Below are 9,363 nucleotides of genomic sequence, written 5' to 3' on the forward strand. Positions count from 1 at the left end.
CAATGTCTCTGGTTAGCCACTCTCAATGCAAGGTAAACTTTGACTTGCCATCATGGAAGGTATGGAAATTATACCATCAATCAAAGGGTATGTGGGTCCATCGATGCTCAATCAAATAGGTCATGTTGGCTATTGGGTTTGTCCTCTAGGTCCTCTACTATGGCCTTGAGCAAGACTTGGTGTTGAGCAAGACTTGGTGTTGAGGGGCTTCCACCTCAAGAAAGATGTTGAATGGGTCATTGTTTTCTATTTGGGTTTTGGGAGGAAGCATAAGTTCAGGTTTTGTTATGGGTCTACTTGTTCTAGCACAATGGTGAGTGGAAGAGATGGGATTGGGGTGTTAGTTAATAGAATATTGTTGCTTAAATATCCATCAATTATTCTCTTTGATTTGTGCCCCTTATTGTTAATGGAGTACTGTTGCTGCTTGAAAATCCATCGGTCTAGGCCTTAAAGATTATTCTCTTTGATTTGTGGCCCTTATTGTACTAAAGATTCTCTCTCTCGCTCTCGCTCTCTCTCTCTCTCTCAAGAAGATGGCTTGCAATGGATAGACAATTTCTTCTCCAATCCAAGAATTTTACGTATGCTAATGTTGCCCTCGGATGTCCACCACATGGGTGCTACTCATGAGTTCAATAACTCCCAAAATGAGGCTCTCTAGCCTCTATATAACCACTCACAATAGAGAGGACTCAGGAGTTCTCTTTAGTATAGTGCACATAGAGGAGTGGTTATACAGAGGCTCTCTAGTCTCTGTATAACCACTCTCTAAAATAGAGGAGTTCTCTATAGTATAGTGCACAGAGAATGGCAATTTTAATCAACTCATACCCAAACAATGATAGCCTATAACATTTCTCTTACCAGAGTTGTTTTGTTTGCAAAAACATGAAGAAGATAACATCTTTTTAATCAATTTTGTGGATTTGAATAGCAGACAACTGAAGTGGCCCTCCTACACCAAGACACTTTTTGTAGAGTCCAAGATTTCTCCAAATGGTGAAGCACTCAACTTTTGATTTGTGACAAATGTGCCTTCTTCTATAGATTTGTGCCAAACAAATGCTTGAGTAGATTATCTCTAATGAGCTCAAACTAGGGTCATTGCTTTAATTGGTCTATTGTAGAAGAAAGCCACTTCACAATGATAAAGATTTCGAGCAATAATGCTCTAAAAATGGTGAGTGCACAACCCACACCACGTCCTCCACATGTGCAACAACTTTTTCCCTTGCTCTCAACACACAACAAGCTTGTGAAATTAAGCCTAATTGAGCAAGATGGTGGAAAAAAATAGACCACCTTCTCTCCCTTTAAGTTCCCACAAACATAGACTTGAGAGATATTACACTAGTCACACAACATAATCACAAAAACTGATGAAAACCACTCTCACTGGACAAGAAGAAAATCAATGATGAACTTCACTAGACACCCACTCACATAGAGATAACCTAGAAGCACAAAGATGTCCTCTTTCAACAATCGAATAAGAGCACTCCCAAGGTAGGGATCTTTGATACCAGATTAAAACTAGAATCACTAAATTATCACATGCCAAATGACCCAGTTATTGATTACACATGAGTCATTAGCATTCCTTGATAAGCTCACTAGAGCGACTACAGATATGCTAACTACTAAAGAAGTTAGCATCTCTTGCTAACTACTAGAGAGATTCTAACTACTAAAGAAGTCATTAGCATTCCTTGATAAGCTCACTAGAGAGATGCTAAAGAAGTTTTGCTAATCAAGAATGTATTCAAGATTGACACTAGGAATCAAACTTAACAAGATAAAGCTTAACAACATGAAAGAGACAAGATATCTACAAAGGACCACTTAGTATTACTCACTAAGAGAGATTGCAAAAGGACTAGCCATGTGCCCTCCACCAACTAGAGGCGCCCATGAATGTCTGGGTTGACTATTTGACCATGGTAGCACATAGTAACTACAGTTATGTGAACCTTATACCTTAGCCTATAATTTGTTATAATCTAAGGATTTATATGTGACCATACAATACACACCCATACCCAAAGGTGTGGCTATGAGTAAAGTACTCCTTTAATTGTTCCAAGCCCTTACATGCACCCTGACATAAACCCTTGACCTTATCTACCGCAAAGTAACAAACTACTAAGGTTCAAATGAGCACACATAGGCTTGATCATATAATGTTTAACACCCCTTGGATAAAGCATTGATATCATGCAGGACCAAAGATTAACCCACATAAACTTTCATAAGCTCAAGATTAACCCACATAAACTTTCATAAGCTCAAGATTAAATCACACATACATAAATAAAATACCCACCAGTTATACAAACTTATATCACAACGGTGTGTTAAAGATAACACCAACCATGTTGCCACTCATGTCGATGAAGAATCTGCCACCACCACTAGAGTTATGCAAACAACACATGTGAGGTCTTGTTGAAGGTATGTATGGACCACTTTTAGGAGTACACAGTGGATCTAGTTTTTGTCTTGTTAAAGACATGTACTCCACTTTTAGGAGTAGAGAGTGGATCAAGCTTTTGTTTGCCCTTACTTTCACATCACAATAAGTTTCTTGTATCTTTCCCAATTACAAGAAGGAGAGGTGGTCTGATTACACTTCCTTAGGGAGCTACACCCATATTTGGGTTGATGAGGTGGATTTATGTGAGGCATGTGTTAATGCTAATGGCCCTTGTTCTTGGGAACCCAAATGAGAGAGTTGTCATAGAAGCCTTGAGCATTAAAGAAATTTTTGTGATAGAAGCCTTGAGCTTCAAAGAAATTCTTGGGCAATTGTTATTGGCATGTGATGTGGATTGTTGGTTGCAAGGTTTCTTGGCCTTGCTTGGGTTTCTCTTTGACTATTGTGAGACATAGTTGGGCGTTTCCCTCATGTAACTTTTGAGCATTGAGTAATTGGGCACCCAATGGCATTCACTCTTTTGAGCCCAAGGTTCTCTAATCAATGGTGCCTTTGGTGGTTCTCTTGAGAGGTTTGTTAGGGGGGCAAGGACATGTTTGGTAGCCAGATGTTACCCTCATAGAGTAACCTTGGTCTTAGAGAAATTCATATGGATCTAACCACTTTTACATGATTGTCTTGGTAGCATGGTTGTTACCTTTTTTGGATCGCGTCTTGGTTCCTTTTTATGGCTACTTAGGGATCTAAATTTAGTATAGCCATCTTAATAGCCTTCGGTGATGAGCAAGTTTTTGAACATCCACCATTGATTTTCTTAGAAATTGTATGAAGTTAGGGTGCACTTTGAAGGGTATGCTTGGTTATTTTGCTCAATGGATACCAAGTGGATACCAAGTGGATGCCAATGAAGGGACCATCTTGGTTATTTCTTAGAAATTGTATGAAGTTAGGGTGCACTTTGAAGAGTAGCTTGGTTATTTTTCTCAATGGATGCCGATGAAGGGGTCTCAAGACAATTAAGGCTTTGTTGTTAGCGATTATTGTAGATGGGAGGTCAATTTTTTCTTGAGGAGGGGTGTCAACTTCAAAGCTCCAGACTTCTTTAGCAAGGCTCATTGAGTTTATGGAGAGGTTCCTCTTTTTATGGGAGAGCTGCCAATGTAGAAGATGGGACTTGAATATGAATGGTAGTTAGTGGTGAGGGTCTAGAATAATGAGAGTGGGGGAGAGGGAGAGCTTGAGTTCCTTACAAGAAAACACACACATTAGAGTGACCAAGATACAAGAGATATTGATGGCTTAATTTTTTTCTATATTCTTCTTATCTTTATAACTATAAACTAAAAAGATAAGAGTACATGCTATAAGAGAAAGTACTCTCTTACTATAACATATAATGGTCGATCCATAGTGTGAACCCAACTATATGAGCTGGCGCTATAACTATGCCATACTCTAGTAATCTAAATATGCCATACTCTAGTAATCCATAGTGTGAACCCAACTATATGAGCCGGCGCTATAACTATGCCATACTCTAGTAATCTAAATATGGCAATTACATAGATTGTGGTGGCATATCAACTATAATCTCACCAACCGTGCTAGGGGCATAAGTGCAGAAGAGCTATCACCCGCAGGTCATCGATGCAAAACTAGTTGAGCTTGATATCTCAACACTCCCCCTTGAGATCAACTCCACACAGTGCACTCCAAGTAAGCTCTTAAACTTGCAAAGCTTCTCCGTACACATGCCTTCATGATATCAACCACCTAGTCCTGTGTGTTGACATATACTAAATTAACATGACCTACTAGAACCTTCTCCCTCACAAAGTGATAATGCACCTTAAATGTGCTTTATCCTAGCATCATAGATTGGGTTACTCACCAATTTTATGATACTCATATTGTTATAATAAATGATAATGGTCCTATCTATGAGCTCACCCATATCACCAAGTAGTTTCTAAAACCAAGCTACCACCAACAATACCTTTGTACTCTGCCTCTGTATTCGATAAGGCAATTGTTGCAGAGCTGCTTCTTACTACTCCAACTCATAACAGTACTCCCTACAAATAAACATGAAGTTGTTAGTAGATCTCATGCCTATAACACTGCTAGCCCAATCAACATTTGTATACCCATCATGTAGCTGTATTGTTGTGCCAACCTCATAGAAAAGTTTATCATCAACTATGGACTTTATGTACTTAAAAATCTGTATAGCCACATCCAAGTGTGGCTTGTTGGGGGCCTGTATAAACTATCTCACAAGCCTGGCCTAGTAATGGTCATGTAGATCAAGCTACCCACTATGTACTTGTACAGAGTGGGGTTCTCCAAAATCTCACCTGTATAGTGGAAAGCTTTGTGTTCTTCTGCAACGGCACTAAAATAGGCTTATAACCTATCATACCATACTTGGATAACATGTGCCAAATTGCCTTTGTAACAACAAAATACCATGAGGTGATCTCACCACCTGTATACCCAAGAAATACCGTAGCTCACCCAAATACTTCATCTCAAACTTTGGTTTCAAAAGCATCCTGACATCATGTATGACAACAACACTATCTCCAGTGATAATCAAGTCATCCACATAAATGACTAATAGCATGATTCCCCTCTATCTACCTTTTTCACATAAAGTGAAAAAGCTACATTGGATATTTGAAATCCAATAGTACCAAGATACTCCTTGATCTTGTTTAATGATGCTATGGGTGCCTGCTTCAAGCTACATTGGATATTTGAAATCCAATGGTACCAAGATACTCCTTGATCTTGTTTAATGATGCTATGGGTGCCTGCTTCAAGTCACACAAGGCTTTAGGTAACCTACACACAAAATCTAGGTGTATATCACTCTCATAACCTAGTGTGGCTGCATCATCATATATATTTCTTCTTACAAATCACCATGAAAGAAAGAATTATTTACATCCATCCTCATCCATTTGAAAGAAAGAATTATTTACATCCATCCTCATCCATTTGATGTAAAGGCCAACCCTTCACTACAGTCATAGCAATGATAGCTCTCACGGTTGCTATTCTCGTAATCGCGCTGAATGTCTCCTCATAGTCAATGCTATTATGTCTGTGCATAACCCTTGGCAAAACCAGTCTTACCTTATACCTGACGCACTAATCCATCCAAATTATGCTGACCTTATACATCCACTTACACTCCTTTTACTTAGACAAAGGCACTAACTCCCATGTTACATTTACATCCAATGCTACCATCTGAGTTATGCTGACCTTATACACCAACTTACATTCCTTTTACTTAGACAAAGGCACTAACTCCCATGTTACATTTACATCCAATGCTACCATCTTCACATTCATGGCATATGCCAATTTTTATTTTCAAGTGCCTACTCAAAACAAGTGGGCTCTAACTCTTGTATTGTTTTAACCATGTAAGCATGTCAACAGGGTATCTAACCCTCGTAGACTTGTGTACACCTAGATCACTGCTAGGTGTCCTCAAAACAATCCTTGTTCTCTTTGCACCAAGAGTAACCCACTGATAGAATGCCAAGCTCCTCATTAAGGCTCTACTTAGAGCCACTAGAGTCACCATCCACATATGAGTGACCTGTTGAGATATCGGGCACAAAAGGTTGATCTGCCTTTTCCTTCCCTTTGTATGATACATGTGCACCTACATCTATCCTTAACCTACCTGACCATGGACTAACATTGGATCCACTCTACAGGTTTACTAAGCACCTTAGTGTGACAGAGAGACTTAACAGAAGATACTTAACTACTTTTGTTGCTACATGTGCCTCTTTATGCTTTGTGAATAGACCTCTTTGTAGTCCAATTTGTCTGGGAAAAATCAAGCACAGTATATGCTGAGAGCTTGGCTCTAAGCTTTGGTAAGGGGAAAAGGAAAGAAATTTCTCCAAAAAATGCACACACATTCTAAGCTATGCCATGATCTTGATCTTCTTCGCTCACACCATCACTAAAAGGAGACATGATTACACAGAGAGCTTGATAAAGGATCAAGAAGGCAAGAAGATAGACGAGAGGGAGAAAAGAACACACAACTCCCTCTTTTAAAAAATAGGAGTCGTGTAACTCCTCTTTATTCATATTAAAAATATATATACATCTTAATGCTTTCATAAGGTTTCAAGTTGAGGATTTGTTTCTCTTAGTAGATTAAGGTTCCTACCAACAACTAAAGAAAAGGAGCAAAATGTGTAAGACATTTACAAGTTTGTGGACCAGCTATAAATTGTCATCACTTATAAAGTGGTCAAAAAATAATAATAAAATTTCACAATGATGAAACTACCATGAAGATTATAAAATAAATACTTTTACTGATGTAGAACCTCTTTATCGATGATGCTATTATGGTACCAAAATTGGGTGTCATCATTCCTCTCACACTTAGCTTGAGAAGTGTCCCCCACGAGCAAAATATTGAGGTAGATCTTCCATTGTGAACATAAAAGTGCACACCAGCACATAACTCCATCTCAACCTCTTCAACTACAAACTCATTACACTCTATAATTCAATCTCCCCAAAATCGCTAACTCCTTCTAAAACTTTCAAAACTCCTACTACACCCTTCAAAAAGATGAGGAAACCACTCAACACTTCACCCTCAAGAACAACGCAACCTGCATCATGAAAAGAGGAAATCAACTCCTGCTTAAGGCACCAAAGAAACCCATCAAAATTTGGCATTGAAGCATAATCTACAAAAGATCTATCATCAAGCTCACCCATCCATGTGTGCTCCATTTCTTTGGCCTATTATTATTGAGAAAGAAAATAAACTACAACCTACTTGAGCTTAGTGTGAATTGTGCAACATGAATATCTCCTTGTTAAACACTTCTACACTAGTGTGTAAGAAAGGTAGAATTGTAGCTTGGGGAAAGTTCTGCATATAGTCATGTGTGAATAGCAGCTTGAAAAGGACATTCACACCACAATCTTATGAACATTAATTGTTAAAGGTTTGAGTTTAAAACTTATCCCCTCTCGAGAAAATCGATGGAAAGGCAACATGTGTGTTGGTTACTAAATCTTTGGTCATTTGAGAACTGTAACTCTATCTCCTCCACATACTATAGGCACTTGTGTTGGAAGAGACATGGTTCCATGGCTGCCATGTGTCTTCATATATATCCCACATGTTGTATAGAGGTCTAAAAAGACCTTAGATACAAGGTCAAAACGACCCTAAGGCCTTGTCATCCCTCCACAAACCTTTACAGGTGAGTGGGTTAAGGGATCGGAAGGGCTCTGGGGAGGTAGCCTCATTAGCTCTATCGATTGCATGTGTGTGCTACGCTTCCTCTTCTCTCAACATGATATCAGAGTGGGTGCTCTTCCTTGCCTTGCTTTGTTCATTGGCTGCTCCTGCTTGTGTGTACAAGGTGCTCAGCTAAGCCAAGCCAAGCTCATAGTAGTAAAGCCTCTTCACTCAAGCTCCTCGCCATGGCCTTTAAGCCAAGCTGCACCATGGCCAAGCTTCTGTCTCCTCTGAGCCTAAGCTTCTTTCATGCCTCTGAGCCCAAGCCATCGATCTACTATAGCCTCTATCGACGATGATTATCGTGGAGCTGAGTTTGACGCCATGGGAGGTGTTGGAAGAGTCGTCGTTCCCTGGCTACCACGTGTCTTCATATATATCCACATGTTGTATAGAGGTCTAAAAAGACCTTAGATATAGAGTCAAAATGATCCTAAGGCCTTCTCATCCCTCCACAAACCTGTATAGGTGAGTGGGTTAAGGGATAAGAAGGGCTCTGGGGAGGTGTCCTCATTGGCCATCCATCACATGTCTATGTTGCGCTTCCTCTTCTCTCAACAACTTGCATAACTGGCTTGTGATAGCATAGCTCCTTTTGCATTGAGTAATCGAGCCATATTTTCTAGATTCATAATCTTCACTTGTCTCTTTGGCATTATCTATAATAGTGATGATGGTGGCCTACAACAACTCGATCAAATGTGTGGCTTACGCATTTTGCTAGCAAATTGATCATGTAGGGTCTGCGCTTCTTGCTACCTCCATTTGGTTGGATCTTGTTGGATCAAGACTAGTGATAGAGTTAGAGTTGGTGATAGAAAAGCTAACTTAGCAGTAATAATGGTAATTGAGTTTCTAGCCTTCTTGTCTATGATAGGTGGTGCCCTCTTCTATGTTTTTTCTCTTGTGGTTGTAGAGTAGTAGAGCCCCTACTGTTTTATTGTGTTTTGTCACCTTTCTCTTTCGCTAAGAGAGAGGTAGAACCCCTAATTCTACCTCAACTACAATCACCACCTTCTAAACTCATTTTAAATCTAGAAATTATGCCCCTAATTGATCATTGGATTGATAGGCTTATAATGAAACGTTGAAATTGGCAACCAATTTCATGCAATTGAAAGATCAAAACAATGTAAAAATTGGCAGCAATTTCATGTAATTGAAAGATCAAACCAATGTAAAAATTGGCAAAACCAATTTCATTGCAATTGAAAGATCAATGTAAAAATTTATGCATATACTCCCCCATGGATGTGAAGCTCTTAATCTTGATCACAAAACTGAAATTTATGCACTTTCTTGAAATCTAAAAATGAAATAACTTCTTACCCCTCCTTTGCACACCTTCCAAAGCCTACTTCCTCTCGGTAGATGCAGCAAATGAATAGCCCTCTTTGTAGTCTAGTTTGTGGGTAAAAGCCAACAAAGTATATGCTAAGAGCTTTGCTCTAAGGTTTGGGAAGGAGAAAAGGAAAGACATTGCACCAAAAAATGCCCAGATTGCACACACATTTTAAGTTATGCCATGGTCTTGATCTTCTTCATTAACACCATCAATTTAGGTGAAAAAAATGCAATTCTCTACTGGATTTGTACATCCTTTGTATGCGCTATCATCAATGAG

Source organism: Cibotium barometz, chromosome 60 (genome assembly GCF_041138505.1).
Source record: "Cibotium barometz isolate CiBa-2024 chromosome 60, ASM4113850v1, whole genome shotgun sequence".
NCBI classification, from domain to species: domain Eukaryota; kingdom Viridiplantae; phylum Streptophyta; class Polypodiopsida; order Cyatheales; family Cibotiaceae; genus Cibotium; species Cibotium barometz.